Source organism: Amblyomma maculatum, chromosome 8, assembly GCF_055883805.1.
Source record: "Amblyomma maculatum isolate TAMU_Amacu chromosome 8, ASM5588380v1, whole genome shotgun sequence".
NCBI lineage: Eukaryota > Metazoa > Arthropoda > Arachnida > Ixodida > Ixodidae > Amblyomma > Amblyomma maculatum.
In genome coordinates this window covers 77,104,961-77,124,049 of record NC_139351.1, presented here as the reverse complement: position 1 = coordinate 77,124,049, position 19,089 = coordinate 77,104,961, and the positions used below count along the sequence as shown (strand labels likewise).

The window sequence follows — 19,089 nt, the reverse complement described above, 5'->3', positions numbered from 1 at the left end:
ACCACTATCCGAATTAAAGTCAACGAACGATCTTTTCTGTGCAGGTTCCCATCTGGAAATCTTGCCACGTATATACACGCCTCCTTCTCCACCGCGACCTTCACACCAGGCACATGATATCCCGCCTTCATCAGCTCCGCCTCTAAACGCACAGCCTGATTTCCCGCCAAGTTCCCCACTCCCTCCGCACCAGTCCAACCTTCAACTTCCTTTACAACCACCTCCTTACGAACCCCCGCGTTCTTAGCCATCTTCGCCGCCTCCTCCGTACCAGCCTTCTACCCTGCTTTCTCCTCCCATTCCTGGACGCCGGATTTTCTCCGGAGCCGGACCAACTTCAAGCGACCAGCGTGGGCCACCGCTCCTGTACTGACCGCCGCCCAATCCGACTGGTAGCCGGCGAGGATCCCAACAGGTCTCAGGCAATCCTCCACGCTCGCCAGTGTCTCGGTCGCCTCCTCTGAGGCATCCGAGTCCGCCCACCCTGCCTTCCTCACCATCGCCACCAGGATCGCCGCATGGGCTGGCGCGTAGGCGTCCATGAAATAAAATGGAAAGTGTCTTTGATTAAGAGGTGAATCCTTGACACAAATGATTGGTCATATAGATTAAATAAAAAAACCCTAAAGCATTTCCCTGGGCTTTTTATTATACTGACACTTTTGATAGCTTCTGGTTCTGCAAGATATTGGAAATTAGGAAAATATTGCCGAATTGTGCCCGTTACTTATATTTGTAAAGACTTCGTGCTGCATCTAGAGTAGGTTTTGTTCAGGTGTCACGTCGACGAGAGCATTCTTTCTGTTCTACATTGACTTTTATTTCTAGTTGACAATAAATGACTAGCTGCCGTAGATATTCACGGTTGAGAAAATTTGCAATCACACCGGCTTTAAGAATTTCATTAGATGACTGGTTTATGAAAACGTGTCGCTGGACTAGTTGTATGCTGTACATTCTTAACAATTAAAGTCGCGAAAAACACAGGAAAAAGCGCGGAGAATACGATGGGAAGAAGAAGATGGCCATTTTGTCCCGTCTTCTTTGTGTTCTGTCTCGTCTTTTCCTCGCCTTTATTGTAAAAATTGCTTGTTGCATTTAAGACATTGAGGGATCGCTCCAGCTTTGCCTTAAGAGCAGACACAATTGCACTTATAACGCCAAATGCTCTTTACAGGAGGGAGGGAGGATAAACATCTTTTATTCGAGGAATTCAGGCAGGCAGGAGCTTCCGCGCTAGATGGCCAAGAGTCCTTGAGCTTTGGTGACATGGGTTGCACGCTCGATGGCCCGCAGTTGGATTACCGGGTCCGAGCTGAGCATAGCGGCCTCCCACTGCTCGCAGGTGGAGGGCTGCAGATCCCGCGGAGGGGGATCTCCTGGGCATGCTCATAATATGCAGTGTTCTTTGGCCCTCTGGTGGCATAAGTTACAGTACGGTGTGTATAATGCAGGGTTTGCATGGGCGTAGGTGACTGGAGTTGGGAAGGAATGCGTCTGTAATTTTCGCCAGATGACCACCTGTGCCTTTGTAAGAGATTTGTGTCCCGGAGGGTACAGGGTATGCGCTTGACAGAAGTGTAGTGTAATTTCTTAACAGGAAACCATACAGTTCCTCGCTGACCTAATGAGGGGGTGTCCCGTCGCCCGGCTGACTAGTCCTCGGGCGAAATTGTGGGAAACCTCATTACTAGGAAGGAAGGAATGTGCTGGTGTCGAGATTAGCTGTATTCGACGGTGAGTTGTTTGAAAGGCAAGCAGCAATTTGAGTGTTATAAGGGATATCTTGCTTTTGCTGTAATTTGTTATTGGGGTTTTCGAGTCGCTAAGTATATGAAGGGCTGAGGTTGAGCTTATCGCGAGGGCAATCGCAGCCTCCTCCGCTTCCTCCGGTTCGTTGGTAATGACAAAACCAGCCGTAAGTTGTTGACACTGATAATTTACAGTCACAATCGTGAATGGATTACAGTCCGCTTGTTCGGATGCATCGACATAGACCACGTCTTGATTTGACTGGTATTGCTTGTGTAGGGTTTTTACTCTTTCTACTCGCCTGTCTGAATGAAATTCAGGGTGCATATTTTTGGGAGAGGTAGATTTTCAAGCGATTTCGCAGGCTTATCGGAAGTGACACTTTGTCCAGTCATGTTATGGGGTAACCGATTGAGAGAGCGTCAAGAATAAAGCATCCAGTCGGTGTGTGGGTTAACTGTTCGTATTAAGACGCGAGGTGGGCCTCTACCAGCTCGTTAAGAGTGTTGTGGACTCCAAAGGTATTGAAGCGCTCCGTGAAAGTGTTTATCGGGAGACCAAGTCCGGACATGAACTCCCGTCTCATTAGGTAATCAACACGCTGTGTTCATGCTACGTTAAGTTTGAGTTAGCGTAGCGTGTAGGTAATTCTACTAATAACAAATGCCTGGGCCAGGCGGACGAGACCAATTTCCTTCATAGCTGAATACCTGTTAGCGATTCGACGTATGAGACGCACTGTCTGAGAGACGCTAGCCTTTAGGCGATTCAGGGACTTTGTGTTTCGGCTGTGTTTCTGGATGTAAATTCCAAAAATTCGTATGATAACACCTCCGGTATAAGTTGTCTCTTAACGTGCACCCGGATTTGGGTATGGCCCCCTGTGCCTGGTTTACCACGCGCGAGCAGAAGTTCTGATTTTGTTGGGGAGCAGGAAAGACCCGCCCTCTTTATGCAGTCGGTAACCATCAGGCAGTGGAACCGTCGAAAATTAGGCCGCGAACAAGCGGTAATTCAACAACTCCGGAAAAATAGATAGACCTGATTTAATTGCTATACAAGGGATGCAAATAAATAGCAATCTAGCAGGATATTATTCCTTTTTATCGCGAGGTCATACGCACGGGGCCATGACATTAATAAAAGGAAACATTACTGTTGTCCAGCGTTACACCCCATTTACTAATGTCCCACACGTACAAATGGATTTGATTCCCATAAACAACCCGACCCCAACCTATTTGTACTCAATCGCTCTAGGAGCCCGAATGTAAGGAAAGCGAGTTTTGGCCCACTCTTGCAGGCGACCCTAAAACTAGCAGGCAATCACCCCGTAATTTTTGCTGGAGATTTTAACGCTCAACACTCTGCTTGGGAATATGCACATGAGGAAATTGAAAGGCGAAAAATGTGGCTTAAGGCACAACAGTGCGGGTTGAACCTTATTGCAGAACCACTAGCGCCCAACCACTGAGGTAACAGTGTTTCAAATATACGTCCCATGATTTGACATTTGCCAAAATTGCAGGCACTCCAACATGAATAAACACTCACTAAAATATCGGCAGTTACCACAGTGGCCTTCCCACAGTGGCAGTGGCCTTCCGTGGCCCTAAACATCGTAAAGCATGCCCCTCCCCCCCCCCCCCCCTCCTTATAGAATGCGACACTTTCCGCGCTAAACGAGCCGCAAGGCCGACATTCTAAACAGGGATGCCTGGGCATAGAACCTGTGCAAGGATGTTAAGACAACCGCTCGAACACTCGAGAGGTCTGATCACCTGGAGATTGCGGACCGCCGTATTCTTCATCTATGGGAGGCAAAAAAATTAAGGGCTTGATAAACAACTCCAACAAAAAAAAAATGGAACCGAAAACTGCGCAGATTAGTTAGACTAACAAGGACATCATTGAGGATCATGGAGCTAAACTTGCACAGCAAACCTGAGAAGATACATGCAGCCACATGGAGTGCAAATATGGGAGTCTCTAAGAGTTAGAATTTGCTCCGTCATCTACTTAACCTGACATACAGCAGAACCATTCATAGGCAGAGCCCACAAAAGCTCATACATGCATATGTAGGCACATTGAAGGACCTATTTTTTTTAACAGAAAGACTGATATATTTGCATTGCTTCTAGCCAAACCTTCGCACATTCTGTCGGTCCGAAAACCTGAAGCTAGACTCTCCTATTAATGTGGCTGAGGTAAGGGCGGAAATTGCCATGCTAAACTGTAAATCCAACTCCGGCCCAGAGGGTAAGCAACAAGATACTCTGTAAACTAGATGAAGTTACTCAAAACTCCCTAAATACATGCAGGTTGGAAGGCTCAATACCACGAATAAGGAAAACGGCAGAGATCCTTCTCATTCCAAAACCAGCCAAACCCTTCAGCCTTGAAAACCTAAGGCCAATTTCGCTCACTTCTTGGTTAGGTAAGATCATGGAGCATGTCGTTCACACCCGTCTCAACAGATTTATGAAGGAGCAAGAGCTACCCTCACACCACGATTAGATTCCGGCCAAAACTGGCTATCTCAGGACGTAATGCTTCAGCTGAAACATAGAATTCTTGTTGGGAAAACGGAAGACACGAGAATCGTTCTCAGAACTATTCTGTAGAGGGCTTTTGATAATGTCAGACTTCATGCTATCCTGAAAAACATTCATGACCTCGGGGTGGGAGCCCGCACTTACAACTATATCCAGGATATTCGAATGAGTCTAATGACCTCTATTCGAGTAAGAGATCTCCACTCGGATGACTTAACCCTCAGCAACAAGGGCACCCTGCAGGGTATCCGGTGGCTTGAAAGCACTCCTTTGTTTTGACGGCAATAAATTGAGTGCTTGCGAGAGTGTGTTACATTGGCACCGGACGGCTTCAGTTAGGCCAGGCATACGACGCCGGCGAGTACTTGATGCTTGCAGAAGCCTAGTTGTGTTCTACTCAGTCAGAGGGCAATCAGACAGAACATTTCAAAATAAAATGGAAAACAAAGGAATTATTTTTGTTTATTTTCTTGTTGTTGATGTGTTATCTTTCACGCAAAAGATGTGCTACCCTTGAGAGACATTGTCTTTTTAGCACCCCTTTACACACAACAATATTGCTTTACGACAATTGTCTACAGGGCTGGTTAATTTATGCCCACCATTCATTGTGGGTATATACACGGCTGAGCTAAGTAAGCTCTTCCACAGAAAAAGGAAAAATATTCTGCTGTCCAGTTTTTTTATGCCTGAACAGCCAGAGATCCGTTTTAAAATGCGTTACCATTATAAACGCATGTCCCAAAATAGGCTCAGCAATCTTCCTGACAGCCACGCTTGGCAGGCAGGTAACAAAGTAGAGGAATACAAAGCTGCATGTAGAAATTTAGCTGAGTGAGGCGAATTTTGTAGCATGAAAAAGAAGACGGCATAGCAAAAGATTGCTAGAGGGTGTTAATGATGGAAGAATGGTTCGCTGGGCCGTTTTATTGCTGATTTAGAGGCAGTGGTGCTGCACGTGAAATATAATGAACTATGTGAAGACTTATTACGCCATTCAATACTGACGCGTTACGCCTCAATCAGGACAGCCATGACGCTTCATCAGAGTCGTAGTCCAGCCGGGAAGACGCTACTTCTAAACGATACTACCACATGTTAAGAAAAATGCTACTGCTTAAAAAGGCATAAATACGCAAGCGTAAACTGCCGCATTGACCGGCTATTATTATTGCGTCATGAAATGGACAACGCTTCGTGTGTAGCTGGAAACGATATTTATTCAATAGGTCTTTCCAATATTTACGTGAAAAGATGCAGAGACAATGACATCACAGTCCATTATAATTAATAAGAGGCTTGCACGTCACCGTGCCATTCTTCCAGCTTTTGGAAAATCCAGGGACCTGCACACCGTCACTTCGTACGCGCTGCAAAACATTTAAAATAGCACTGTATCAGACATGGCGCTGATATCATTAGAAGAGAGACTCGTACACTTTATTGTAATTTGCATCATGTTCCCATCAAAACGAAACATTGTCGCCATCGGAGATGAAAGTCCCAGTTTGATCGATACAGTATTGAGGTACCATCCTTGACTGTTTGTTGGTAAAGCCCGAGTAGTTGGCTCCCAAAAATATGGCAATGAGAACTAGTTCAACGATCCGATGGTCGCACTTTTCTTGGAGTCAACGCCAACTGCAGCTGACCAAGGGACGCGACGCACACTATATAAAATTAGCTTTCTTACTGAGTCATCCTGAGGGAGAAGTTTTGTGGTGCGCTGAAGAATTAAGCAGCGGGACAGCCACAGAAATTAAACATACGATTAAAATGTAGCTGAGAAGTCAAATGGTGTCTGAGTTCATAGAAACGCTTTAATGGTCACAGTTTGGTTGAGATTGTGATATTTTAAATGCCAACAATACAGCCTTTAGTTCATATCTTAGATTTTATAGCCCATAATTACCAAATGAGTCAAGACACTAAGCGATTTCTTTACATTAATTTAGCCCCTTATGCGTACGCCTTCGCTGGGCGTATGGGGACTCACAGCGTGGCATATATCAGGCACATCCACATCTATGTCACTATGCACGCGGAAGATTCATTGTCACTCCTGCTGTCACCATCTTATGTCCCCACCTGAGTTCTGGAGGAATATTAAAAGAAAGCTTGAAACATCCTTTCTACAGCCCAGTTTCCGAGCGGCTACAAAGTGTTCTGAAAACAGCTATTGGATGCAGCCGTGTTTTAAATAGACGACAATAATACACGCATTTCGTGGTATACAGTAGACAGGACATGATGTAATGTTCCATATCCCTTCAAGAAACACAGGTAGGAGTGAAAGCTTACCGCAGCCTGGAGAAAATTAAGAACGCATGTAGCATTGGCGACATTTCTTTTGTATCCATATTCTATTTTCGTTATAGAGTTTTGTCAACGAGCTGGGTGGTGCCTCTATGCGAAGGAGGTATTGAGATTTTTCCCATGCTAACTCAACAGATATGATATCTGTATCGGTTCATTTATATCCCGCTTTGTTGCTATGAGAGCTAAACCTAACGGGAACTTTTCTTTGCCCTGACCTGTCTAAAACACAGTAAGTTGACCCGATATTTGTCAGTATGTTTTAACTTTGATAGGATGCGTGCAGACTGGATCGTAAAAATATCTCCAGTAAGGCCATCCTACTCGAAATCAAAGATAAGAAAGAGCAATGGGCACGAAATGTAGAGCGAAGAGAGGATAACCGGCGGTCGCTAAGGGTAACAAACTGGATTTCAATATACGGAAAGCATAACAGTGCCAGCAGAAAGTTGGCAGGGTAGATGAGGTTAAGAATTTTGAAGGTGTGAATTGGATGCAGCTGGCACAAGACGAGGTTAATTGAGGAACATCGGAGAGGCCTTGAACAGAGGTGTGTATTGTCCGGCTGCTGATAAATGATTATGAGAAGGCTAAGATAGCCCCTCCCCCTTCTCAACATGTCCATCGTCCTGCGGTATGTTCTCACTGTCGCTAGAAATTCTGTTGCAACGAATACTACGAAGAAAAGCTGTCTTTTCTGGAGAATAAGTGTGGGTATAGAACTAAAGTAAATGTTTACACCGCGAATGCGATCTTGAATCTGGGTAGCGCGAAGAGCTCCCTCTTGGTCAAAATTGCATTAGATAACTGCCCCATCGGCATATTTTGTTTATTTTTTGACAGTTCGTGCAAGTAGAAGAAAATCTTTGTCAAATGCGCTACTTGTGAAACGCATAAGAACCGTACAGATTCCACAAGTGCGAAATTCAATTGTTGTATTACATATCTATGCTATATTTTTATTAAGAGCTAAAGTCATGCCACAGGGCTATATTCATTCATGCAAGTGACTATTTTCTTTTACCGCTTACTTCGCATTTGTAATTTTTATCATCAATTTCACAATTTCAGTGATCGAATTTAAAATTGTTCCTTTGTCTCTTGTTGTTACCTGAAAAGCTTACACAACTTCCTATTCGAATACTATTTTTCCTTGCTTGCTCTTTGTTTTTGTTATTTTTGCACTTTCACTTCGACCATGTTGCTTGACATTTTCGGACTTTACAAAAATTTTGAACCAACCGAACCCTATTTGAGCACTGTTAGAGGAAAATCCCAACATGGCAGTTATTATACCGTAAAACGGTACACTTCTCATTTTTCAAGAACGTCCATCAATTCAATGGTTCCATCAGAGCCTTCTTGAGTAAGTTTTCAATATGTGATGTAAATTACACATATCTTTAAAAAAAGATGAAGATAAAGGGTCGGCGTAAGCCAGGGATCGAATGAGAAATGGAATCGCTCATGGTGTGATGCGGGATGTCCTTTTAAAAGGCCAGCTTTATGACGTCTCCGATAAATCCAACGGCCTAGCAGCCGAAAAGACGTGCTGCACAAAGGCTATCTTCTTGTATACCAAAGCGTCAGGGCCTCATTTGTAGAACACCAATTTCAAACAAAAGCCTTGGAAGGCTTTTATGGAAAACTTTAGATTTATGAAAAACTTTCAAATATGGCTAAAACCATAACACTCTTAACAATTTTAGTGGGTGTTCTACTTACCTCTCTCTGTACACGGAACTACACTGTGCGCAGCGGTAACATCACGCTTACTGTGTCGGTATTCAGTTTTTCCGTTTTTTGTACGTGAAGTAGTTTAATGAAGAGGCCGAAGAGAGAAACATACTAGAAGTTATAATGTCTGGCTAATGCCCTATAACACTGTATCCAAGGTAGCCTTCAAATACAATGATGAGATTTAGAATAGTTTATATGTGGCATAGTTGTTGACACATGCGAGGAAATGAGTTATTTTGGTCTCTAAGAACCTAAAGGATTACGTAGATATAACCATTTGCATTCTCTTAGATTTCATTTCAGCATCCGCACTCTCTGCGCCAAAACCAGATAAATTTACCTAGCGTATAGCTGCAGTTGTGGGGTAGAGGTAGCGCATCCGCCTCAAATATGCAAGAGTACCGTGGTTAGGATCGCGGTGCCGCGCAATTCTACACCGAATTTTAAAAAAAGAAAAAAACGTGCGTCAATAGAATTGCGCAAAAAAATTAAGGTTTTGGTGCGACCTGATGCCGGTTAATACCTTCGGCAACGCACTCCCTCACCAGGAGAGGAACTGGCCACCACGGTACAGCAACTGGCACAACCTCAAATGATTAGTCTTACAAAATCTTTGCCCTCAGTCACAAGCAGCTGCCGAGCAGCTGACCACGGTGGCGGTCAGACCTGTGAAGCGGCGAGGGAGTGCTACAAATATCAGGCTACGAGGGCAGGCCGTCATTGGAAAACTGACACTAACAAAGTTTAATGCTAAGACCCGAGCTATTGAGCCTAGTTTAGCAGTGCTGTTAGAGGAACTAGAGGCTTTGTAATGAGATATCATGTTCAGTGAGGGGAGGAGGCCAAATGAGGCATATAACGTACTGAAGGGTGGACATGTACCGTGTTATCAAGGTTGACAGGACAGACTAGAACTAGGAGAAGGTTTTATTATTAATAAGGATATAGCTGATAATACAGATGAAGTCTTTAGCATTAATGAGAGGGTAGCCACCCTCGTAATTAATCTAAATCATCGGTATAAGCTGAATGATGTACAAGCACATCCACCAACCTCTAGTCATAAGGACAAGGAAGTAGAAAGCTTCGATTAAGGTGTGGAATCGGCAATGACGAAAGTAAAGATACATTATACTATACTGACGGGCGACTTCGATGCAAAGGTATGTACCCGCGCGATAGAAGATGACTTTGGCGCGCATGAGGGTCGCGTCCCAGTGATTGTGCTTGCTGACGCGCTCGTACATACCGATCCAGTCTTCTACCTCGACATCGTCGGTGCCGCAAAAGGTGCCCGGGTCACAAGGCTGTGTCATGATGACGGTGGAAGCTGGTGGTGCCGCTGAAGATGATGTCGCGTCGGATGGCATAGTGATGGTACCAATCTGGCGGCCACTACTGTGATCCAGGTTTGCTACGGGCGCACTTCCAGCAATCCTCCACCAAATATTAAGGGAAACGTACACAGCAGTAAATGCTAGTTAACTGTCAGGAGCACACACCACCAGACCGAATCCAGCTTAGCCTGAGCGTCGTCGTCTTCTTCACAACACCACACCAGTGCGGTCGTCGTCATCTCTATATTACGACCGTAACTATACATATATATATGAATAGACGTACTTGGTTGCTAGAGGTTACATAAAAGTGAAAAATTGCTTCATACTGTTTCCAAGTTTATTTGTAGTCGACGTTTCGGCAGGAGCCCTGCCTTTCTCAAGACTGATGGTACATGATTCTTGTTTGTCTTCTTATAGGGTTGGCCAGAGGTGATACAAACAATATGGGCACACACAGGTGAGTCAGCTGGACACGCACAACACACACATACACACACAGCTGCGGAGAGCATGCTAGGCCCAATGGGCCATCAACCCAAGGCACCGGCCGCCGCGAGTCATCTGTATACAGTACAAGACACAATACAGGCAACAGCGGAACAACCGGTGACCTCGCCGCTGTCAGGTTCTTCTAACCAGCAGTGTCCACCTGGTTTTCTCATCACGCTGGGCGCTCCCATCTTTTAGTGAGAACAAGAAAAATAATTTTCTCACCACCTGCAGCAAACACCTTCCCCCACCTGTTTTCGTCTTTTTTATTTTTTTATTTTTTTTCCCTTCCAAGGTTGTTCCGCGGTTGCCTGTATTGTGTCTTGTACTGTATACAGATGACTCGCGGCGGCCGGTGCCTTGGGTTGATGGCCCATTGGGCCTAGCCTGCTCTCCGCAGCTGTGTGTGTATGTGTGTGTTGTGCGTGTGCAGCTGACTCACCTGTGTGTGCCCATATTGTTTGTATCACCTCTGGCCAACCCTATAAGAAGACAAAGAAGAATCATGTACCATCAGTCTTGAGAAAGGCAGGGCTCCTGCCGAGACGTCGACTACAAATAAACTTGGAAACAGTATGAAGCAATTTTTCACTTATATATATATATATATATATATATATATATATATATATATATATTTATTTCTGGAAGTAGCTATATTATATTGTGTTAAATAAGCTAATATTATTATAAATTATTAAAAGCCCGCCAGCAGGATACAAGTATATACGCAAGATATGCGACATTAGCTCTAATGGCTTTATATGCTGGTGTGTAAAATTTGAATCGCTACATTGTTGTCAGCCATATTACGAGAAAAACGGTGCGATACAGATGCAAAGAACCATTTCGCATAAGGTTAGAGCGCCTGACTTGCAATCTAGGAGTTCCGATGGGTGGAATTGTAATCTAGCTGCTTTATTTCAAGCGAGAAACCGCAGTTTCAATCTTTTGCCATCTCAGCCATCCCCGATTGTCTCGTACAGCCAAACTATATTCCGAACTGTGAAGGCCAGGGAATTGCGCATTCCCCTGATATTAGGATCACCAAACCGGCAGCCTCCTCAAAGCTTACTGCGGAATTTCTCCATAAAGGTGTTTGGCGTTCTTGCGTTACAATCCGGCACGAGAATGATTGAGAACCAATTATAGTCTGCTCAGCACTCTGCAAGTTCCCTACCTGCCTCTATACCCTTGCTTCGAGCTTAGTAAAGGAAAAACAGATAGATTTCGTGCTGCATTGGCAACAGCCTGGGAGACATAGAATGCCTTGATTTCCGTCTCGTGTACATATCACAGCACTCCTCGAATATAATAATAATCAATCAATCAATCTTTATTTATTGTGCGCAGGAACAACCATGTGGTCTTTGTGCTACAGCACAAATAAAAAAAAAAGAAACAAAAATGAAAAAGTACAAACATGTTTACACACACACAGAGAACACAAAAGAAGAAATAAATAATACATGAAATGAAACTGAGACGAAAAGTATCACGGAAAGTAAGCAATCAATGAGTAGCATCACTAATATACACAGTGTTTCTTTTTTGAGCAATTTTGAGCACATCAGCAAAGAAAAAAAAAGAACGGTAGATAGAGTAGAAAAAAACAACAACAACAAATAACTGACATTGATTATAGTAATATAGAAATATACATAAAATAAACAACCATTCCAGGCGCAACGAGTGCATGGCACTTAAAACACAGGCTAGAAATACAGAATAATACAATAAAAAAGTTAAATTGAACAAGGGAAAGTAAGATTCGAATAAAAAGTCTAAAGTTGAAATATAAGTAAGAAACGGATAAAAAGTAGTTCAAGATACAGACAGCATTGAACAGGAGAAAAAGCAAAAAGTGATGTAAATACAATATTAAGGCTAGAAAGTGGGAGTTATATGTGATAAAGTACAATTTAGAATACAACGCTACGAACATCCAATGTAAATGAACAGAGCGAGTTTTGGAAGATGTCAAGGTGAGGACAAAAAGAGTTAAATAACCACTGCATCCTGTCCAGAGGGGAGTGGGAATGAAGAGGAGAAACCTGAAATGGTCTGAATTCCGTCATGCTCTTTGGCGGAACGCGCAGTAGGATGTACTCTTGGAGCTTAGGGCACATAATGTGGCCATGAAGGAGTTTGTACAGAAATGTGATATCAAGTCTGATGCGACGGCAGTGAAGCGAAGGAAGGTTCAGTTGGGCGCTCCTATAATAATAATAATAATAATAATAATAATAATAATAATAATAATAATAATAATAATAATAATAATTGGTTCACATGAAGGGAAAGGCGCAGTATCTGTCACACTTGTTTCTGTGGACACCAGAACAGCACCGTACGGGAAGGGAGGAAGGTGGGAGTGAAAGTAGATAGAAAGAAAGAGGAGCCGTAGTGCCGGGCTACGGATTAATTTCGACCACCTGAGGATCTTTAAAGTGCGCTGACATCGCACAGCACACGGACGCCTCTTCGTTTCGCCTCCATCGGAACGCAGCCGCCGAGGTCGGGATCGAACCCGGGTACTTAGGCACAGTAGCTGGGCATCTTACCACTGCACCACACCGGTCCTCGAACATGAATTTTCCATTCCTCACAAAGCGGTAAATCACGACGCTCAGGATACGCAGATAAACCGGTGAACGTTTTAAAGACCGATAACAACACTTTCTCCATTAGTGCAGTGTACGTATTACTAACGCGGAAAAAAAGCTAAAAAAAAAGTCACTAATCAAAGCCCCCCATCACAGCCTTGATATCAGCGCAGCAAAACTGGACAGGCCTTCGTGGTTTCAAAGACAGCGGAAACGCATAAGCGCTTACGCACACAGGCGGCGGCAAATTTTCGCCAAATACGTTCTTCTTTCTAATACAAGGCGCGGGTGCTCTTTAAGGCACTCATTTCTTCCCATCATTTCTTTTTTTCTTCAAAATTCACTTTCCCGCTTTCGTTTACGCCACAAACTGCATTCACAAAATTCTCACCCACTATCTACGCTGCCACATTTTTGTGACGCAGATGGCTTCCAGTGCAGAATTTATGCCCCGTATAGTGACATAATTTGAATACTTCAAGTTATAATATCTAAAAAACTGAAAACTAAAGCAAAAGGAGGCGCCGCGAATGTCGTTCCCGCAAGGGGTACGAACACTACTCTATGTGGCTGATGGTGAACTTGTGGAGAATCACTGGGATAATTAACATCGGAGACGTACACCGGGACTGCAAGTATGAAACGAGCATTTGAGGACATACACCGGACTGAGCAGATGACACCGGAACAGATGGAACCGGAACAGACGAAACCGGAATAGATGAAACCGGAGTCGGTGGCCCGTAGGCCACAGAATATAACGAGCCTCCTCCCAGGCGCTCCGCCTTACAAGACCGGTCGCCAGGTCAGGGGGAGCCTGTACCCATTTTTTACCGGTTGGGTGGCCGGCGGTGCGAATCGAACCTCGAACCTCGCACCTCCCGCAGCCGAGACGGGCGACCAAACCACTGGGCCACGGCTTCGGTGAATGCTGTTCACGTTCCACTGTCTTTTATATTCAACAAAGCGGTAATTTTCTTCTTGTGCATTTTCATAAAACAGACCTTATCTTATATTTCGATATCCTAGCAGCCGTTTAAGGTACCAAAGCTTTTTTTTGCGAAACGAGATGCTGCCAAGTTTATCACACGTTATCAAAGCCCCGTGTCACTGACTCAACATTGTGTTAGCTAGGTAAATGTTGGTTTTATTTGCAAAACTCGAAAACATCGTACTATAGGCTTATATTTGCTTCCTGAGGCGGAGATCGGCGATCATTGCGTAGCTCGACTACTTCCAGAGAGCATACTGGTCAGAAGTTTCTTTTTCATTAATTCATTTATAGATGCAGCGAGCACCTCGTGAGGACGCATACTTCCTGTCCGCACTGATGAGGCAAGTAAGGCATTCGCCTTAAAAACGTTATATCAACAGTGCATCGTACAGAGTCGACTGATCGACACCAAGACGCCACATTTCTCGTCTGTCGTCTCTTCGCACTTGCGCTGTTGATGTGAATCTCTGCCAACTGGCACATTTAGCTGCTCCAGCAAACAAAGGTGTTAATATTAGGTTCACGCCAGTCTATCTGCGTGGCGGCTACATAATTTTCACCGCCAAGTGACAATATATATATCCAAGCTTTGAAGAACGCATGCTCATGGTGTAAGGAACCTGTAAGATGCTCACTGCACAAAGCCGTCTTTGCATTGTTGAAAAAATTAAAGAAACTGCTTGTGAAACTTCGTGTATAAAAATTTGTATTTGTCTTTTTCTGGAATATAAAGCAAGGACAGCGTTAGGCTTCGTAAAGTTTTAAAGGAATGAACTATATATCGCTTGTTTATACTATTCGCCTAAATGTGCATTGACAAACAAATAAAAATTGGCTTAACATTTCAACCGAAAAATGAAATAATTGAGGACAGATTTATGAAAAACACAAAACGTTTAAAGTGTTAAATTGGGCGTGTTGGTACATCTTGGCAGCAAGTGCTGAGACGACTGAGAACCAAGCCTGCTCAGGGCTCGCCCGCTCCACCTTGCAACGTGCACATCGTAGGCGACGTTATATTGCCAGATTACATGAAACGTGTCCTTTCCCTCGGACCAAAGTTTGCTGTGCCGCCTAGGGAATCTCGGTTAGAGCAACTATCTTTGGTTCGTCAGGTGTCTCGGTATACCCAGGTGGATGCATGTGCTCGGTTTGTCGCGGAGGGTGTTGATGTCCTATGCCGATGCAAGAATTCGGAACCCGGTGTACCTGTCAGGCGAGTGGCCTCCTTTTTACGCAATCAATCGCTTCGTCTTCTTCTGGCTGATAAGTAGGGTGGATTCACCGTAATGCCTAACACAGTTTTTAAAACAAAGTCTAGGGATGCTATGTCGTCGGTCTTTACCAATCATCCAAATGTATCGCTGACCAAAGTCAAGACCTGCGCAAAGAAACTTTGAGAACGTTTAAACCTTTCGGAGCTTGAGAAGGCGATCGATATGAGCAAGAATAACTTTTTAAATGTATTTTTTAGCGCGAAAGCCCATAAACCAGATGTGCCACTAAAGACTATTGTCTCTGAGTCTGGAACATGGCGGCATTCTGTGGCAGGTTTTTTACAACAACTTAAGCTTTCACTCGTGGACGATCCGTTTTTGGTTAACAACTCTAACCAGGTTTTAGAATTTTTTTCTAATAATTGTGACTAGTGCTGCCAAGCCTTCTCAGCTGATGTTAAAGTTATTTTTTACTCTCTTCCTCACAAGCTAATCATTGAATTCGTTGAACATTCTATTGACAACTTTGGCTGAATTGCCTTCCAGAACACAATTTAAGTTCCAGTCCGAGGTTTCTTAGAGCTTTTAACCTTTTATTTACAGTCAACATAAGTTAAGTTTGAAGGGACACCGCACCTACAAAAGCAGGGCATATGCATTGGGTCTTGCATTGTCCCAGTCCTTAGCAACCTAGTACTTGCTCATTTAGTTCGTCTTTTAATCGCGTCCATGAAAGACCTAAACGTACTTAGGGTCTTTCGGTTCGTAGATGACATTTTAGTTGTGGTAGATTGTGACGCGCAGGCAATTGAATATGTTACTAGAAAGCTGTTGGCTACATTTGGAACGGTGATGAGCCCTCTTGACTTAACACATGAACTCCAAGTAACTGGCCAAATTAGGTTTTTAGATATCCGGCTCCATTTTAAAGGCGATGGTGTCTGCTGGGGCTATGAACCGCGCGCCAATAAACCGCTTCTGCCTTTCAACTCCGCCCACTGAAAGCTCGTAAAAGCAGCCATTTCCACTTCTTGCTTCAAAAACGCTCTCGGCAAAAGCTGCCCGCATCTCATCTCAGAAGCGCTTAACCATCAAGCCGAAAGGCTGAGCTGTGCCGGTTATCCGCAGCACCTAATCATCATCTCGGTTGCTGAAGGCCTCCTCAAAAACATGCGCTCCGATGGAAATAAGTGTGACACCCACGCACAGCGTACGCGAACGGTAGCTGTGATATCGTGCATTCACAAAATGTCACACAACCTGAAAAAAGTTGCGCAGCGGTACGACGTGAAAGTCGTCTTCTCTGCTCCGCACAAACTATCAAAACTGTGCAAAATTACTAATCCGGAGATACCAAGCAAATGAACTGCGGCAAAAAGCTTCGGCGGCCCTTCGTTTAATGCGCAGTAGGCGTAGTATACGACATTCCGTTAAACTGTGGAAAAACATATGTAGGCCAAACTGGGAGATGTGTGAATGATAGTTGAGATAACACGCCAACAATGTAAAAAATCCCCGTGACGACAAAGATTTTGTAGGTTTTCTGGCCACCCACTGCCTTTCTTGTAAGGACTGTTCTCCTGATCTTGCTGGCACTGTTATTAGAAAAATAAGCAAACGACGTGTAACACGAGAAATCCTAGAATCACAACTAATATGTAATCGGGCAGAAGCATGTGTTAGTTCTGCATCTATCATTCTTTCTGAAAAAGAACGCTCTTATTTGCGCATGCATTGACAGTGACGCCTGATTGTTTCAGAGCATATATGTTCACGCGGTTCGTTCGCAATAAAAGTTGGACGTTCAGCGCCGTCCTTGTCCTCTCGCCTCGTCCTTGTCTTTTTGCGCTGTTATATATTAGTACAAAACGTTTACTTTAAGCCCAGCAGGATAAATATAACATTAGCGATGTAAGCTATATTGGAAGAGAAATATAGGTTGCATTATATACATAATAGCTCACATATTTCAATTTCGTTCATTTATTGTTATAATTCATCAATGGTGGGAACTCTTTCCTGCTTGTGGAAGCTACACACACCAGAGAAGGTTCAAGAACATTATTTTATTTGTCAAATCAAATATACACTACTCTTCTAGAAGGTGTACAAAATGCAGATTTGAAGGCATATTTTATTTAAACACTATTCGAGCAGTTTATTTATTTAGATGGCTCAGACACAAATGTGTGTCCACAAGCTTGCTCAAAGCAACGGCAAGACGCAAAAAGCACGCAATAGGATGATGGTTAGAAATACAGCCGCGCGTACGCAATTCTTCCTAAATTGCCGCTTTTTTTGTTAAAAAAAAATGGAGGCCCTTTTGTCCTGCTTTATTAGTGCTGTTCTGTAACCGTCCTTATTAAAATCTTCCAAAATTTGCTTTACCGGTGTTTCTGTGGCTATTGTGGCGATTTTCCGAAATGCATAAGAAGGCTGGGGTGTAAAACTGAGAACCCAATATAACTTTATGTCATGAAGCCTGCTTTCAAAACTCGCTGGTCTAAAAACAACGCTGTTAACTGGTAAAAATATTGCTTCCAGGAAGCTATTTTAGGCCTCGGAAATTTTCGGGGTGTCAGAATTGGCATGGTTTGTGATCTATCGCGGAGGGCGATGTAATAATACTTTACTTGCCATCAAATTATAAAATAATTGATTGGAGCTAATATCCAAGTTTTAGGAGGACAAACGGCGCTAAGCGATGCCGACTTAATTCTGCACGATGTGGAAGTGAGACCTTATATTGGTGCATTGTGGGCAACACAGCTTGATTCAGTTTCTTCCCTTTGCAGGCTGAAACGCTGGTGCAATAGATCGCATGCGTGCATAAAAAAGTCAAAATTAGGCAATTTCTCTCTAATGATACCCTCCTATGAGAGATTCAAAGCTCTTACGAGAGTGTCGTCGCCATGCTGTTGCTGGAAAATAGTTTAAACGTTCTGCCTGCAATTAGGCTTTGAAGGTAACGTTTTGGTGACCCAGGAAAAATTGATAGGTCCTCACAGTCTCTGTTTTGTGTTTTCTGCAGGAGAAAAAGCACCATGGGCGACATTTAGAGTTGTTTCTCAAGCTCCATGTCATCACAGCGCTAGATCGGCAACCAATGCGGAAAAACACGTCGAAAGGGACTTCAACACAAAGGTGCCCAAGAGTGCCATAACGCCTTAACTTGAATTTTCTGATTACTTTGGAGCTTTTAATTTTTTAGACCGAAGTGCAGATATACGCAAAGATCCATTCCTTGCTCAGTCCATCATTAAAATAAATTTGTGGTACAAATCATAAAAGAAAATATTATTTTACTTTATTTGTCATTGAAAATAGCTTTGTATCTATTTTACTTACTTTGTTTCCTTAGTAAAAATTTGCAGTGAATGAACTTTGATGTACCGCAATTATTCAGTTATCAATGGTAGAAAAAGGAGCAAAAGGAGGCTCGGCGTCCGTCGTTCCCGCCAGAACACAGGACATGGCGCCACTTCACAGGTATCCATTCGTGGTAACCCCGGCATTGATGCCTGGGCATCCCTCTAGAGGAGGGCAACACAGAAAGACAAACACATGGACGTCACACACACAAACACACACCCAAACCGCCTTTGCAGACGGTGCTCGAAACGGTGTGGATGGCTCTCGGGCCACAGCGGGAGATGAAGAGCCTCCTCCCAGGCGCTCCCCCTGACAGAACCGGCCGCCAGGTGGGGGGAAGCCTGTACCCATTTTTTACCGGTTGGGTGGCCGGCGGTGGGTTTCGAACCTGCCACCTCCCGAAGCCGAGGCGGGCGACCAAGCCACTGGGCCACAGCTGCGGTGAGGGAATGAGCGCCTTGTATGGTCCTTTATCTTTCATTGTACGATAAGATTTTGCATCCATGTTGAAATGAATTGTTGTTTATATGTTCACTATCACTAGGGCCCGGACTGGCAAACACAACTGACTTTCCAATGCTGCATACGCCCAGATTTACACTATCTTATCGTAGCTAAGCTCGGTTGCATCGTGATCTGTAAACATGGTCATATTACTTACCTTTTACTTTATCGTGTAAGCTTTCTTCACAGTATGACATTCGA

The 19,089-nt window shown here is 43.9% G+C and overlaps 1 long non-coding RNA gene across 1 annotated transcript in view; it reads left to right on the top strand.

The window, feature by feature from the left end:
* The window catches only part of LOC146181567 (uncharacterized), a 34,058-nt gene extending 15,800 nt beyond the window's left edge, over positions 1-18,258 (top strand). Inside the window, exon 3 of the long non-coding RNA XR_014700452.1 lies at positions 18,044-18,258. This is a non-coding gene — a long non-coding RNA (uncharacterized LOC146181567). The remainder of the gene's footprint in view (positions 1-18,043) is intronic.
* The last annotated feature ends 831 nt before the right edge of the window (positions 18,259-19,089 follow it).